Raw genomic sequence first — 18,246 nt, forward strand, 5'->3', positions numbered from 1 at the left:
GTGTTTTATAGTTTTCAGTATACAAGGCTTTCACCTCCTTAGTTAATTTTATCCCTGCATATTGTATTCTTTTATTCTGCTGTTGTAAATGGGATTGTTTCTCTAATTATTTTTCAGATAGTTCATTATTAGTGTATAGAAACACAACTGATTTTTGTATGTTAATTTTGTATCTTGCAACTTTACTGAATTTCTTTATTAGTTCTAATAGTTATTTTTAACTCTATAACCATAAAAGTATAGTTATATAAAACTTTAAAATATAAATCTTTGGGATTTTCTATATAAGATTGTGTTATCTGCCAACTGGGACAGTTTTACTTCTTCCTTTCAGTTTGCATGCCTTTATTTCTCTTCCTTGCCTAATCGCTTTGGCTAGAATTTCTAGTACTATGTTGAATAGAAGTGCTAAGAGTGAGCCTCTTTGACTTGTTCTTGATCTTGGAGGAAAAACTTTCAGTTTTTACCATTGCATATGATGTTAGCTGTGGGCTTGTCGTAAATGGCTTTTATATTTTGAGGTCAAATTTCCTTCTATTCATATTTTATTGGGAGTGTTTATCATGAGATGCTGTTGAATTTTGTCAAACTTTTTTTCTGTGTCTGTTGAAATAATCATGTGATTATTATCTTTTATTTTGTTAATGTGAAATATCATATTAATAGATTTGTTTATGTTAATCCATCCTTACATCCCAGGAAGAAACTACTTGATCATTGTATATGATTCCTTTAATGTGCTACTGGATTTGATTTGCTGGTATTTTGTTGAGGATTTTTTGCATCCATTTTCATCAGGGATATTGGCCAGTATTTGTTTGTTTGTTTGTTTTTGTTTTTGTCATGGCTTTGTCTGGCTATGGTATCAGGGTAATACTGGCTTCACAAAATGAGTTTGGAAGTGTTTCTTTTTTTCAATTATTTGGAAGAGTTTGAGAAAGATTGGTATTAATCATTCTTTAAATGTTTCGTAGAATTGACCAATGAAGTCATCTGGTCCTGGAGTTTTCTTTGTTTGGAGGTTTTCGATTACTGATTCAATCTCTACATTAGTTAAAGCCCTATTTAGACTTTCTGTTATTCATGATTTAGTCTTGGAAGGTTGTATATTTCTAGGAATATATCTGTTTCTTCTAAGTTATCCAGTTTGTCGGTAGTTATATAATTGTTCACAGAAGTCTTTTACGATCTTTTTATTTCTGTAGCATCAGTTGTAATGTGTCTTCTTTTATTTCTGCCTGTTTGAGTCTTTTCTCTTTTATTTCTTAGTCTAGATAAGTGTTTGTCAATTTTGTATGTGTTTTCAAAAACAAACTTTAGTTTCATTGTTTTTTCTGTTGTTTTTCTGTTTTTAAAATTTCATTTATTTCTGCTCTAATACTATTTCCTTCCTTCTGTAATTTTGGGCTTAGTTTGCTCTTCTTTGCCTAGCTCCTTGAGGTGTAAAGTTAGATTTTTATTTGAGAGCTTTCTTCCTTTTTAATGTAGGTGTTTATCTCTGTGAATTTCACTCTTAGTACTATTTTTGCTGCATCCTATAAGTTTTGGTATGTGTGTTTTCATTTTCCTTTGTCTCAAGGTATTTTTTAAGTTATGCTTTTGTTTTCTTCTTTGATCCAATGACTGTTCAAGAATGTTGTTTAATTTCCTGTATTTGTGAATTTCCAGTTTTCCTTCTGCTATTGATTTCTAGTTTTCCTTAGTTGTCAGAAAAAAAAAAAACTTAGTTTGCTTTCAGTCTTCTTAAATTTGTTAGGACTTGCTTTGTGATCTAACATGTGATCTATCCTTGAGAAAGACCTGTGTGTGCTTAAGAAGAATGTATATTTTGATACTCTTGGTTGGAATGTTCTATACATGTGTTAGGTTCACATGGTCTGTAGTGTTATTCAAGTCTTCTATTTCCTTACTGATCTTCAGTCTGGATTTTCTGTCCATTAGGGCATTGAAGTCTTCTACAGTTAATTGTATTGCTATCAGCTTCTTCCATCAATTCTGTCAATGTTTGCTTTATATGTTTAGGTGCTCTGATGTTGGGTGCATATATACTTAAATTGTTATATCTTCCTGATGGAGTGATCCTTTTATCATTATATAATGTCCTTCTTCATCTCTTGTGACAGTCTTTGACTTAAAGTTTATTTTGTCTGATATAAGTGCAGCTACTTCTGATTTCTTTTGGTTACTGTGTGCATGGAATATATTTTTCTATTCCTTTGCTGTCAGCCGAAGTGTATTCTTAAATCTAAAGTGAATTTCTTGTAGACAGCATATAATTGGTTTTCTTTTTTAATTCATTCAGCCACTCTTTGTCTTTTGATTGGTGAGTTTAACACATGTATAGTTAAAGTAATTGCTGATAGGGAAGGATTTACTATTGACATTTTTTTAGTTTTCTCTCAGTCTTGTAGTTCTTTTGTCTGCCTTTTTCTCTCTTGCTGTCCTTCCTTGTGTTCTATTGATTTTTTGTATTGATATGCTTTTATTCACCTCTTGTTTTCTTTTATGTACTTCTATAGGTATTTTTTTGCATGTGTGGTTACTCTGAGGCCTAAGTAAAATATTTTTATAATTTTAACATAATTTTAAGCTAATAACAACTTAAGTTCAATTGCATACCAAACACTATACTTTAACTTCTTCCTCTCCACTCTTTTTATTATTGTTGTCACAATTCATATCTATTCATACTGCTTATCTTTTAACATTTTTTTGCTGTATTTTTAATGCTTTTGTCTTTTAACTTTTGTACTGGAATTAAAGGTGATTTACCCACTACTATTACAGGAATGCATTATTCTGTATTTGTCTAGGTATTTACCTTTACCATCATGTTTCAGACTTTTTTATGACATGGAATACTCTTGAGTGTCCCTTTGTTTCATCCTGAAGAACTTTTTTAGTATTTCTTGTAAGGCAGTTCTAGTGGTGACAAACCCCTTAAGCTTTTGCTTGTCGGGAAAGTCTTTATCTTTTCTTCATTTTGAAGGATAGTTGTTTTGCCAAGTGTAGTATTCTTGGTTGGCAATTTTTGGGGGCACTTTGAATATATCATCCCACTCCCTTCTGACCCACAAGCTTTTTGTTGATAAATCTGTTGAAAAATCTGCATTTTTTGTTGAAAAATAAGACTGAGAGTCTTATAGGAGTTTCCTTGTATGTGACAAGTCACTTTTCTTTTGCTTCTTCCAAATTATTTCTTTATCTTTGACTTTTGACAATTTGATTATAATATGTCTCAGTGTGGATTCCTTTGGGCAGTTCTTATGTGGTGCATTTTGGGCTTCTTGGATCTGGACATTCATTTCTTTCCTCAGATTTTGGGAGTTTTCAGCCATTATTTCTTTGAATAAGTTTTCTGGTCCTTTCTTTCTTTCTCTCTTCCTTCTGGGCTTTCCATCACATGTATATTAATCATTTGGGGGGTATCCCAAAAGTTCCTAAACATTTCTTTGCTCTTTTTCATTCTTTTTTCCTTTTGCTTCTCTGACTGAATTATTTCTAATAACCTGTCTTTGTATTCACATGAAGATCTTTTCTTCTGCTTTATCTAATTACTATTATACCCTTCAATTGAAATTTTCAGTGCAGTTACTATGTTCTTGAGCTCCTTGATTTCTGTTTGGTTCTTAAAATGTATTCTATCTTTGTTACAATTCTCACATTGTTCATGCATTGGTCTCTTCACCTCAGTGAATATCTTTATGACAATTATTTTGAATTCTCTGTCAGGTAAATCATATAGCTCTTCTTCATTATGGTTAGTTTCTGGAGATTTATCTTATTCTTTTGTTTGGAACATCTTTGCTTGATTCTTCATTTTCCTTGATTCTCTTTGTTGGTGTATGCACACTGTACAAAGGAGACACCTCTCCCAGTATTTGCCAACTGGTCTCATACAGGAGAAAACCCCACCAATAAGCTGGGCCAGATAATCTTGGGGCCTCTACCAATTTGCCTCCCCAGGAAAAAACATGCAGCTGTGTTCTTGTCTGCTTGCTCTATGCTGAGTCAGTGAGTGGAAAACTATGGTGTCTACCAGTCCAAACCACCATCTCTGTTCTTCCCCTGGAAACTAGACTGTATCATACCTGTCAGGGCTTCAAGACTGGAAAGTCAGATGCCAGTTCTTTGGGGATCACTGGAAAAGTTGGTGTATTGAATACATAATTCAACTGTTTCCCTCCCCAGAAGGAAGCCCCTTCTAACTGAAGCTAATGTGTCCTCTCAAGCAAGGCAGGAGTTGCATGGTATTTTAAAAATTCCACAAACTGGGAGAGTTATGTCAGCAAGATGTTAGAATAGGAAATCCTAGCTCCTAGATCCTGCTGTTTCATTAGGAATGTCTACACATCAACAAAGAAAGAATCCCTGCCTGCTCCTCAACAGAGTGTTAGGGTCTTGCCAAGCATCCCTTTTTCTTGCCAATCCTGTGTGATCATTGCTGCTCTATCCTCCAGGCACTGAAGTGCAGCCAAGAAGGAAAATCTAAGAACTGGGACTCTTTTCATGATTGTGACTGATCAGAGTCTTTTCAGAGGAATCAGTTTTACAGTTTCAAAAGGACTTAGATTGATACTCAAACAGCACCCTGGTCACTCACTCATTGGTCATCTGCATATGTGATTCACAGGTTTCTACAGTCACTAGCGAGTAACAAAAGAATATGTATCAGTTAGCTATTGCTGCATAACAAATCACCTTAAACTCAGTGCCTTAAAACAATAAGCTTTCATCATTGCTTATGAGTCTACAAGTCAGCTGGGCAGTTCTGCTGATCTGGACTAGGCTCAGCTCATCTTGGGTGGGTTTGCTTAGGTGTCTGCAGTCAGCCTGTGGGTCAGCCAAACAATGGCTGGTCTAGGATGGTTGTGGCTGGGGTTAGTCATCTCTGTTCCACATGGTCTCTCATCTGCCAACTGGCAGGCCTGGGCTTGTTCATAGTTGGTGGCAGGGTTCCAAGAGAAAGGGTGTAATTGTGCAAAGCCTCTCGAGACCTAGGCTTAGAACTGACACACCATCCCTCCCACCACATTTGTGTGGCTAAATCAAATCTCCAAGCCAGTCCAGATGTGAGGACTGGGGAAATAGACTCCATATCTTGATGGAAGATGCCAGAAAGTTGTAGTGCAAAGGGTGTGATATGAAGATGGGTGGAAAATGGGTGTTAGAGTCAGTGACTTGGAGCAGAGAGAGTTGTTATCTTCATAGTAGAGCAGCGGAGGAAATGGGGTGTTAATATTTATATGTATGGTTTCCTTTGCTGTGCAAAAGCTTTTAAGTTTCATTAGGTCTCATTTGTTAATTTTTGATTTTATCCATTACTCTAGAAGGTGGGTCAAAAAAGATCTTGCTATGATTTATGTCAGAGTGTTCTGCCTATGTTTTCCTGTAAGAGTTTTATAGTGTCTGGCCTTACATTTAGGTCTTTAATCCATTCTGGGTTTATTTTTGTGTATGGTGTTAGGAAGTGTTCTAATTTCATTCTTTTACATGTAGCTGTCCAGTTTTCCCAGCACCACTTATTGAAGAGGCTGTCTTTTCTCCACTGTATATTCTTGCCTTCTTTGTCAAAGATAAGGTGACCATATGTGCACAGGTTTATCTCTGGGCTTTCTATCCTGTTCCATTGATCTAAATTTGTTTTTGTGCCAGTACCATACTGTCTTGATTAGTGTAGCTTTGTAGTATAGTCTGAAGTCAGGGAACCTGATTCCTCCAGCGCCATTTTTTTTTCCTCAAGATTGCTTTGGCTATTTGGGGCCTTTTGTGTTCACATACAAATTGTAAATTTTTTTTCTAGTTCTTTGAAAAATGCCATTGGTAATTTGATAGGGATTGCAGTGAATCTGTTGATAGCTTTGGGTAGTACAGTCATTTTCACAGTGTTGATTCTTCCAATCCAAGCACATGGTATATCTTTCCATCTGTTTGTATTGTCTTTGATTTCTTTCCTCAGTGTCTTATAGTTTTGTGCATACAGGTCTTTTGCCTCCTTAGGTAGGTTTATTTCTAGGTATTTTATTCTTTTTATTGCAGTGGTAAATGTGAGTGTTTCCTTGATTTCTCTTTCTGATTTTTTGTTGTTAGCATATAGGAATGCAAGAGATTTCTGTGCATTAATTTTGTGTCCTGCTATTTTAACAAATTCATTGATTAGCTCTAGTAGTTTTCTGTTGGCATCTTTAGGATTCTCTAATATAGTATCATGTCATCTGCATGTCAGTTTTACTTCTTCTTTTCCAATTTGGATTCCTTTTATTTCTTTTTCTTCTCTGATTGCCGTGGCTAAAACTTCCAAAACTATGTTGAATAATAGTGGTGAGAGTGGGTACCCTTGTCTTGTTCCTGATCTTAGAGGAAATGCAAAAAACAGCCCTCAGAATGGGAGAAAATATTTGCAAATGAAGCAACTGAGAAAGGATTAATCTCCAAAATATACAAGCAGTTCATGCAGCTCAATATCAAAAAAACAAACAACCCAATCCAGTAATGGGCAGAAGACTTAAATACACATTTCTGCAAAGAAGACATACAGATTGCCATTAAACACATGCAAGGATGCTCGACATCACTAATCATTAGAGAAATGCAGATCAAAACCACAATGAGGTGTCACCTCACACTGATCAGAATGGCCATCATCCAAAAATCTACAAACAATAAATGCTGGAGAGGGTGTGGAGAAAAGGGAACCCTCCTGCACTGTTGGTGGGAATGTAAATTGATACAGCCACTATGGAGAACAGTATGGAGGTTCCTTAAAAAATTAAAAATAAAACTACCATATGACCCAGCAATCCTACTACTGGGCAGATACCCTGAAAAAACCATAATTCAAAAAGATACATGTACCACAATGTTCATTGCAGCACTATTTACAATTGTCAGGACATGGAAACAACCTAAATGTCCATCAACAGATGAATGGATAAAGAAGGTGTGGCACATATATACAATGGAATATTACTCAGCCATAAAAAGAAACGAAATTGAGTTATTTGTAGTGAGGTGGATGGACCTAGAGTCTGTCATACAGAGTGAAGTAAGTCAGAAAGAGAAAGACAAATACGGTATGCTAACGCACATATATTGAATCTAAAAAAATGGTACTGATGAACTTAGTGGCAGGGCAGGAATAAAGACGCAGACGTAGAGAATAGACTTGAGGACACGGGGCGGAGAGGAGAAGCTGGGATGAAGTGAGAGAGAGTAGCATTGGCATATATACAGTACCAAATGTAAAATGGATGACTAATGGCAAGTTGCTGCATAGCACAGGGAGATCAGCTCGATACTTTGTGATGACCTAGAGGGGTGGGACAGGGAAGATGGGAGGGAGGCTCAAGAGGGAGGGGATATGGGGATATATGTATACTTATAGCTGATTCACTTTGTTGTACAACAGAAACTAACACAACATTGTAAAGCAATCATACTCCAATAAAGATATAAAAAAAAGATCTATATGTATTATTCATGTAACAGAAGGACCCAGGGAATAAGTACACCCTTGGGGTTAACACACCACTCCAGTATTTCTTGGCTGAGAACCAGAGCTCTTTCCCAGGTTACAAAACCCAGTGTCAGTAGCAGAGAGTGAGTTGAAGTGACATCCTAGGAGTTTTTAATGAGTATGTGGTGCATATATGTATGTATGTTCTAAACACTTAAAATAAATCTCCTGTGTGTACCAGTTACTTATTACAGTAATTCTGTAAGGAGGTACTGCTTGCCCCATTTTACAGGAGCGGAGTCTGAGACTCATTAAAGTGAAATAACTTACAGTTACCATAGCTACTAGGTGGTGGGCCAGGATTCCAGCCTCCATCTTCTGAGGCCAAAGCCCTGCACTCTTCCCATCTTCTGTCTGTTACAAGCTGATTTCTCATTAGCCGTTAATTGTGTATCCTGGTGACTCAGCAGCATGGAATGAGAGACAATGAATTCTTGTCCTTATGTGATTCTGGGATGCAGATAAGGAATATGTGGTCAGATTCAGTATCTACAGGCTTATATTGAGCACCAACTATATGAAAAGATGGTGTATTAGTTTCTTATTTCTGCCTAACAAATTACCATCACCACTGGTTTAAAACAACACAAATTTATTCTCTTACAGTTCTAGAGGTCAGAAGTTCGGAATGGGTTTTACTGGGCTAATATCAAGGTGTCAGTGGGGCTGCTTTCTTCTGGAGGCTCTTAGGGGAGAATCTATTCCTTGCCTTTTCTGGCTTCTGTGGGTTGCCTGCATCCTTGGCTCGTAGCATCCTTCTGTTTTCAAAGCCAGCAATGGCCAGTTGAGGCCTTCTCGCATCACTGTGACTCTGACTTTTCTGCTTCCCTCTTCTACATTTAAGGGCCCTTGTGATTATATTGGGCCCACCTGGATAATCCAGGAAACTCTCCCCATCTACAGGTCATTTGATTAGCAACCTCAGTTCCATCTGCTCCCTTAATCCCCTTCTGCCATGTAATGTAACATTTGCAGGCTCCAGGGATTAGAACGTGGACACCTTTGGGGGAGGCATTATTCTGCCCACCATAGAGAGATTCTGCTAAATGGGGCACACAGATGAATTAGGGCCTCTACCCTCAAGAAGTTTACAGTCTGGTGTGTGTGTGTGTGTGTGTGTGTGTGTGTGTGTGTGTGTGTGTGTTCACAGCTAAGTGGAATAAAAGGCAGGATGTGAAAAGGGACATGGCAGGGTTAAGTCTAGGAGGTAGAGGAAGTGAGGAGGGGTATTACTTCAGATTGGGGAGTTGAGGGGATATAGAAAGGCTTTTTGGAGGAGGTGGTCAGTGAACTTAGCGCTGAATGATGGACAGAATTTCAAAGGGTAAAGTTGGTTGGGAGAACATCCTAAGCAAAGAGAATGGCCCAGAAACACAGGATGAGTGTCCTGCTAGAGGTGCGTTTGTCATGGTCCCCAGCTTAGCTGCCTTCAGGGGCCACCAGTCACAGGGGAGAGAGGAGCCTCCTTCCCCCTTGCTGGCTCCTGGGTTTTCAGGAAGGGTGGGTCCCAGCCAGAGTGGGCAGCCACCACGGAGCTCTAGCATATTGTTGCCGTGCAGAAACCTAGGATGGGGTGGCCAGATTGTTGCTTTTCTAAAGAAGCCTAAAATCTGGATTTTTATGTGAAATACTTAGGTTTTAAAAGTGAGTGTGTAATTCAGTTCTAAAACCCCACACTGGGGCTTCCCTGGTGGCGAAGTGGTTAAGAATTCCCCTGCCAATGCAGGGGACATGGGTTTGAGCCCTGGTCCGGGAAGATCCCACATGCCGCGGAACAACTAAGCCCGTGCGCCACAACTACTGAGCCTGCACTCTAGAGCCCAGGAGCCACAACTACTGAAGCATGCGCGCCTAGAGCCTGTGCTCTGCAACAAGAGAAACCACTGCAGTAAGCCTGTTCACCACAACGAAGAGTAGACCCCGCTCGCTGCAACTAGGGAAAGCCCATGTGCACAGCAACAAAGACCCAATGCAGCCAAAAATAAATAAATTAAATCAATAAAAAATAAAAACAACCCACACTGAATAGGGCAAATGGAAATCAGAGGGCTTCCAGCTGTAACTTCTGATGTGAGGCACAGAGAGATTGAGTTATTTGCCCAAGGCCACACAGCTGTGAAATGACAAAGCCAGCATAGTCAGTGATCCCTGGGTTCTTGACAGCATGCTCCAAATTACTCAGCCATTGTGAGTAACCTCTGGAGAGGTGGATAAACAGCTGTCATGGACCACAGGAGGTGTTCAAGTCAGGAGAAGATGGCTACTGATCAGTAAGATGGCCTTGTAAGAGTATTAGTGCAAGAGGACAAGATTTCTTTCAACCCTGAGATGTTGTCATTCCAGGAAGATTTGGGACACGTTATGTGGCTTCCCAGGAGGGTCTGCACTGTCTGCACTGCCTGAGATCTGGAACATTGATTCAGGAATTTATGTCTTGCAGTTGTTTCTCTGAAAGAGAGAGGCGGGGGGTGGGTGGGGAGGGGAAGGAGGGAGGGAGGGAGGGAGAGAGAAAAGAAGGAGAAGAAAAAAAAAACAGAAGAAAAGAAAAACCAAAATTACCTCTTTTGTTTATGCTGAAAGAAAAGGCATTTGGCTCACAAAAAGGGGATGGATAATTAAGATCATTAATGATATGAAAGTTCATTGGAAACTCCTTTTTTTTCAAGATAGAAATGATTCCTTCATCATCATCTCTGATAGCATGGAAATTTTATCCCATCTTGTACCCCAGTTACAGACTATAATGACTTAGTCTTCAGAAAGAGTTTTTTTTAATACAAAGCATTTCTTTAATTTGCATTTTTAACCTCTGGGTTTGAATAACAGGCTGTGCAATGATAAAACTGCAACTGAAATTCCTATCTGATGGAAATTGCTGTAGGTTTACATTGAGGGGCCTGCTTTTTCAGCAAATGCCCCAGGTAAGTACAATTCAGTTTTGCAAATATGTCTTGCACAGTGTTATGTGGTGATTAAGATCCTGGCCCTCAAGTAGGAAGGGTCTGCATTCATTCATTCAATAGTTATTTGTTAATAAAGTAGCCTTTCCTCCCAGTCTGTCCACAACTGTACTGATTTTCCAGAGTCTCCTCAATTTAGTGTCTCCTTTTCTTCTCAAAATTGTCCTGGTTCTAACACTAAAGTATATGGTCATGCTCATCTTGGCTGTTTACTCTGCACCAGGCACTGCTCTCAGCCCAGAGGGAAGAGGTGCTGAATGGGGCAGACACATCCCTGCCCTTTCCTTATATAACCACCTCATAGCTTTGTGACCCGTGGCAAGTTACTTAACATCTCTGTGCCTCAGTTTCCTCATCTGTAGAGCACACCTGGTTGTATCTACTTAGTGAGGTGGTTGTGAAAAATTAGATGGTCCATTCCATGCAAAATTTGTAGCAGAGTCCCTGGCACAGAGAGAGAGCTGGTTACATGCTAGTTATCATTGTTAGTATTTCTCCTGAATGGAGGGACTGTGCCTGGTCCAGTGTGTGTGTAGCAGACGAGAGCACACTAAGATAAGCTGTGGACCAGTGAAGGAGAAAGGAACACACACAAACAATGACAGAGAATCCAACAGCATTTTTTATTCATTCATTTATTTAACAAGTAATTTACATGTTTCCTGCCTAACCTAGGCTCTGAGCAGGGTTCTGGAGACTCACTGGTAACTGAGGTAAACCCTGGTTAACATGGCCTGAGATCGCTGTGGTGCAGCTGAGGCCCCCGTGCTGTGTGAGCGTAAAGGCGGGTCTCTGGTTTAGTTAGAGGGGTAAAGAGGCCTTTCAGGGTAGGCTGAATTGTGCCCTCTCAAAATTCATATATTGAAGTCCTAACCTCCAAGACCTCAGAGTGTGATCTTATTTCAAGCCAGGGTCTTTACAGAGGTAATCGGGGTCATCAAGATGGGCCCTAATCCAATATGACTGGTGTCGTTATAAAAAGGGGAAATTTGGACACAGACATGTGCACAGGGAGAACACCGTGTGATGATAAAGGCAGAGAGATTGGGGTGATGCTTCTACAAGCCAAGAAACACCAAGGATGGCCAGCAAGCCACCGGAAGCTGGGAGAGAGGCCGGGAACAGATCCTCCCTCACAGCCTCAGAAGGAACTCATTCTGCTAACACCTTAATATCAGACTTAGGAGAGAATAAATTTCTGTTGCTTAAGCCATGCAGTCTGTGGTACTTTGTTACGGCACTCCCCAGATACCGACAGACCTTCCCAGAGGTCAAGGTGTCCAGGGAGGTGTTGCTGGGTGAGCAGAAGCATTTGCACTGGTGGGACATGTCCCGTCACTTGGCTCAAGTTCCTGGGGGCTGGTACACTCCCTTATCTTAGATATGGACATCCTCGGAGCTCCATTCCAGCCCATTCACTTATCATGACTCCAAATCAGTATGCCAGTGTGACAAAGAGGAGATGAGGCTCCAAAAGCATGTTTTGAGGGAGAAAGATGCAAATCGTTGTTTTCCAGAGGCAAGTGATACCACTGGAACAGCTGCAGGAGGAAAGAAAAAAAAATTGGCTTCAAGTGAACCACAGATTTGGAGTTCTCAGACATACAGCTGCTACCTCGTGTACCTTAACCATTTCAGTCTTCTGTTTTCTGCCATGCTTCCAGTGATTGGCTAACTACATTGACCAACTCACAGAAGGAGAGATGTTCAAGACTGCCACTGGCTTTTTCTATACTTGTGGGGAAATTTTGACATCTCAGGCATAACCACATGCAACTGACACTTGCCATTTGCAAGAGATATGTCTAGAGTCCTTCATGGATTTGAGGATTCGTGAATAGGATCACTCTTTTGTTAATGATTTTTTTAAAGTGAAATATGTCAAACACAGACAAGTACAGAAATAATATAATGCCCACCAGCATATCCTTCCCCCAGTTTAAGAAATGAAGCATCATACATACAGTTGAAGCCTCTTGTCTAGCACACTGTAATCGTTTCCCCTCCCCAGAGATTACCACAAACATTTCCATGTTTTTTTTTTATTCTTTTGCTTAATGTTTTGTAACCCAAAGCAATAGATCCTATTCTTAAACTGTACCAAAATGAAATTAGATCATTCTGCAACTTGCTTTTCTCACTCCCCATTACTTTTCAATGTTTATTCATAGGATGCAATTCATTTATTGTAACTGCTGTACAGTGTTCCTTCGGATTATGCCACAGTTTATTAACTTATTTCCGTATTGATGTAGATGTGAACATTCTTGTTTGGGTTTCCTTGTGCACATTTCTGGGAAGTTCTGTAGGGCACATTTTACAGGATACATATGAAGAAAAGAGTGGTCTTGCTGGGTCATAGGATTTGCCATCTTGGAATTTATAAGATTGTGACAAATTACTCCCCAGAAGAGTACTTTGCATTTCCACCTGCAATTTTGATAGTTCCTACTTGTCCAGGCCTAGCCAACACTTGGTATTATGAAACTTTAAATTTTTGCCAGTATGGTCATGGTGAGTTTTTAAAACTGCATATTCTGATACCAGCGAAGTTCAGCCTCTTTGAAATATTTATTGTTCATTCAGGTTTCCAAAATGGGAAAGGGTATTGCCCATTGTATCCTTTGCCCATTTTTTTCGAACAGGTTGAATTGTTGAATAGCATCAGTAGGAGAGGGCATCATTGTCTTATTCCTGACTTCAATGGAGATGATCCTCAACTTTTAACATTAAAAATTATGTTTGTTTAAATTTTTTGATTGTTACGTATTACCACATTAAGGAAATTTACTATATTCCCAGTTTTCCTTTAGAGTACTTATGATTTTGCCATTCATACTCAGATCTACAACCTACTTGTAATAAGATTTTTTGTATAAGGTGGAAGAGAGAGGTCTTTAGCAGACTTAATAAAATTAACAGTAGTTATGTAATATCTTTCAGTCCATATTCAAATTCCCTCCAGTGCCTAAAATACGCCTTTTGTAGATTGTTTGTTGAAATTGAGATCCAAACAAGGGTTTTCATTAAACATTACTTTTTCATGCTACTTACTTGTGAAGGAGGTGAGTTGTCCTGAAAGATGTTTTAGGTAATGGGTTTTATTATTGCTTCTTTGTGGTGTCATTTAATTTGTTCCCCTGGCCCTTATGTGTCTTGTAGATCTTCAGTTAGATGTAAAGTGTGGATTAGGTTTAACTTTATTTTTTGGCACGGATTCTTCACTAGTGGTGCTTTACCTCATGTCCAATTTTGGGTTGTCATGTTTAGTGATGCTTAGATTGATAAGTGGGTTAGCTAGTGACAGTTTCATTCCTTCCTTGTAAAATCTCTCATCAACCTTCCACCTAATAATTTTACCATCCATCAATGACCATTGTCTGAATCAGTTATTAACTGAGGAATTGCAATATGGCAAATTTTAATTCTACCATTCCTTCAGTATGTAGTAAGCGAAAGAGCTTTATCCTCTTTGATATTTGATTACTCTGAAGTAACATTCATGTTAGAATGACAGAATAAATGCATAACTCTTTCCCTTTATTTATCAAATTTCAGAGGAGTTGGTGTCTTTGCAAGACCCAGTGTTATCCATCCAGTGAATTTTGTTTCTCTTTCCTTTTTTATTGAGGCTAATTATTAACTCTGTTTTCCATGTATTCCATGTATTTTAGTAAATTACAGTCTAATTTTTATGAGTATTTTTATTGAAGCATAATATATGTATAGATGATCGTATAAACTGTTAATGTACAGCTTGAGGTGGTTTGCATAAGGTGATACCTATATGACCGCTGCTCATATCAAGAGATACAAAATGAAAAGTATTCCTGTGTTCACAGATTGGAAGACTTAATAACGTTAAAATGTCCATGCTATCCAAAGCAATCTACAATACAGATCCAATGCCATCCCTACCAAGATCCCAAAGACATTTTTTTACAGAAATAGAAAAACAATTTTAAAGTTTACATGGAACCACAAAAGACCACTAATAGCCAAATCAATCTTGAGAAAGAACAAAGCTGAAGGCATCACGCTTCCTGATTTCAAAATATATTACAGAGCTACAGTGATCCATATAGTATTATACGGGCATAAAGACAAATATACAAACCAATGGAAATGAATAGAGAGGCCAGAAATAAATTCAGGCATATAAGGTCAACTGATCTTTGACAAGAGTGCAAAGGAAACACAAGGGGAAAAGATAGTCTTTTCAACAATGGTATTGGGAAAACTAAATAGCCATTTGTGAAAAATGAAATTGGACCCTTATCTCACACACACACAAAAATCAACTCAAAATGGATTACAGACTTAAATATGAGACCTGAAACTGTAAAACTCCTAGAAGAAAGCATAGGGGGAAATCTTTATTCTATTGATCTTGGCAATGATCTCATGGATATGACAGCAAAAGCACAAGTAACAACAACAACAAAAATACACAAGTGGGACTGTTGCCAAACTAAAAAGCTTCCTCACGGCAAAGGAAACAATCAACACAGTGAAAAGGCAACCTACAGGATGGGAGAACATATTGCAAGGCATGTATCAGATAAGGGGTCAGACTCCAAAATGTGCAGGAAACTCCTACACCTCAATAGTAAAAACAACCAATAACCCAATTAGAAATGGGCTAAGGACTTAAATAGACATTTCTCCAGAGATGACATAACAAATGGCCAACAGGTAGATATAGGAAAAAAATTGTTCAAAGGCACTAATGTTCTTTGGATTTGCAGGGAAATGCAAGTCAAAAACCACAGCGAGATGCCACTCATACCTGTGAGAATGGCCATTTTCAAAAAAACAAAAGACAACAAGAGAAATTGGAGCCCTTGCACACTGTTGGTGGTAATGGAAAACAGTGCAGGTGCTGTGGAAAACAGTATGGAGGTTCCTCAAAAAATTATATATGATCCAGCAATCCCACTTCTGGGTATTTCTCCAAAAGAATTGAAATCCAAATCTCAAAGAGATATTAGCACTCCTATGTTCATTGTAACTCTATATAGAGTAGCCAAGATGTGGTAACAACCTAAATGTCCATTGATAGATGAATAGAATAAGAAAGGTGCACTACATATATATACACACATATATGTTCACATATATATATAGACATACATTGGAATTCTATTTTGCCTTAAAAAGGAAGGAAATTCTGAAATATATATAGCTTGGATGTACCTTGAGGACATTATGCTAAGTGAAATAAGCCAGTCACGGAAAGATAAGTATTGCATGATTCCTCTTACATGAGTTATCTAAAATACTCAAATTCATAGAACCAAAGAGTGAAATGGTTGCTGGGGCTGGAGGGAGATGGAAATGGGGAGTTGTTAATCAGTGGGCATAAAGATTCAGTTAAGCAAGATAAATAAGCTCTAGAGATCTGCTGTACAATATTGTACCTATAGTGAATAATATATTGTACACTTAAAATTTTGTTAAGAGTTTAAGAGAATAAATATCATGTTAAGTGTTCTCACCATAAAACAAAATAAAATAAAATAAAGCAAATAAAAATAAATGGAGTATCTTGCAGACAAAAAAAAAGAGCAGTAAGAAGAAGGAAAGAAAGAAATTACTGACCTCAAGAACCGCAGCCCCTCTCTCCTCCACCCCAGGCTCTCTGCCATTCATCTACTCCTAAAGATAACCATTGCCCTGACTTCGTCAACCTCATTTAATTTTTTTCCAGGTTTGGAACTTTAAATAAATGTAGACCTGTCGTGTATCTTCTCTTTTATGAGGTTTTTTCATTCAACATTATGTTTCTGAGGATCACTTGTTTCATGTAGTTGTAGATTGTTTATTCTAGCTTGTGCCTGTATTTCAGTGTTTGATTATATTGCATTCTGTTCTTTTGACTTGATGGAATTTTGGTTGTTTCCATTTGGGGCTGGAACAAATCTTGTATATGTCTTGCACATTTTTTTTTTTTTTTTTTGGTGTACCTGTAATTTTTTGGATGTGTACTTTGGAATGGAATTGCTAGGTCATACGCAAATGCTTAGTTCTGATTGGCACTGTCAAATCGTTTTCCAAAGTGTTTTTACCAATTTACACTTGCACTGTGATATATGAGAATTCTAGTTTTCCCTCATCTTTGCCAACACTCGGTTCTGTCATTCTTTATAATTTTAGAAATTCTGGTGTATGTGCATGACAATCCATTGTGATTTCAGTTTATATCGCCTTGATGCCTGATGAGATTGAGTGCATTTTCATCTGCATATTGGTCATTTTATGAAATATCTGTTCAGGTCTTCTACCAATTATTTGTCAAATTGGTTTCTCTCTCTTCTTACTGATTTTTAGGTGTTCTTGATGTGTTTTGAAAAAGAAACATTTGTCATTTATATACATTGCAAATATTTTCTCACACTCTGGCTTCTTCATTCTCTTAATGGTATCTTTTAGTAACAGAAATTGTTATGTGAATGTACCCAACATAACAAGTTTGTCCTTTGTAATAGTTAAGACATATTTTGTTTCCTATTTAAAAAATCTTTGCTACTTAAAAATCCCCAATATTTTATTCCTGTGTAACCTTTTGAAGGTTTACATTTTTACCTTTCATTAATGATTTTCCATCCATCTGGAGTTGATTTTCTTTATGGGGTGAGGGGAGGAGAGGACAGTATTTATTTCCAGTTTACCCAGTACTGTGAATCGAGAAGGCCCTTGTGAACAGTTTGCTATCACTGTGTAACAAAAACTATCAAAAACAATTTAGTCACTTGAAACAACTACCATTTATTTTGGTCGCAATGCTACATGTCAGCAATTTGGGCTGAGGCTCACTTATACATCTGCAACCCACCTCTGGGTTGACTGGGGCACCTTTCCATATGGTTTGTCACCTTACAGCAAGATAACCTGGCTGGTTCACATAGCGGCTAGGTTCTAAGAGAGAAGAGAATGTCATAATGTGAAAGCACTTTTCAATCTCCGTTTATATCACATTTGCTATCATCCCTTTGGCCAAAGGAAGGCCAGTATTCAACCCCAGACTTTGGGAGGGGACTTCCCTATGTCATGGATATAGGGTAGTGTGGTCATATTGGGGTCCATTCTGCAATAATCTGCTCAAACCATGCTGTCCCTGTGGCACTACAATATCACCCTTGTCTCAAAGGAATTGACTGTACGTGTGTCGGTCTGTTTTTGGTTTTGGACTCTTTATTTCATTGTTCTACTTGTCAGTCCGTATGCTAGTAACATATTTCCTTAATTCCCCTAACTTTGTAATTTTAGGTATGGCATTTTAACTTCTCTTACTTTGTTATTCTTCTGTGAGATTGCCTTGGCTACTCTTGGCCCTTTGTATTTCCATATAATAATAGGAACAGGTAGTCAACTTTCTTTAAAAAATGGCTGGAATTTTGTTAACTAAATAGATAAATTGGAGGACCATTAACAACTTCAAAATACTGAGTCTTCTAATCCCTGAGCATGGTATATCCCTCTATTTCTATTTTTTTTTTTTTTTTTTTTTTTGCAGTACGTGGGCCTCTCACTGTCGTGGCCTCTCCCGTTGTGGAGCACAGGCTCCGGATGCGCAGGTTCAGCGGCCATGGCTCACGGGCCTAGCCGCTCCACGGCATGTGGGATCTTCCCGGACCGGGGCACAAACCCATGTCCCCTGCATCTGCAGGCGGACTCTCAACCACTGCGCCACCAGGGAAGCCCATATCCCTCTATTTCTAGTCATTCTATTTCTCTCAGTAAAACTTGAGCTCTTGCACATTTTTTAGA

General features: G+C 38.4%; 1 protein-coding gene across 2 annotated transcripts in view; it reads left to right on the plus strand.

The window, feature by feature from the left end:
• The window catches only part of STK32B (serine/threonine kinase 32B), a 361,645-nt gene that overhangs the window by 64,954 nt on the left and 278,445 nt on the right, over nucleotides 1–18,246 (plus strand). The gene's annotated exons all lie outside the window — the stretch shown is intronic.

This window comes from Mesoplodon densirostris, chromosome 1, assembly GCF_025265405.1.
Source record: "Mesoplodon densirostris isolate mMesDen1 chromosome 1, mMesDen1 primary haplotype, whole genome shotgun sequence".
Lineage (NCBI taxonomy): Eukaryota > Metazoa > Chordata > Mammalia > Artiodactyla > Ziphiidae > Mesoplodon > Mesoplodon densirostris.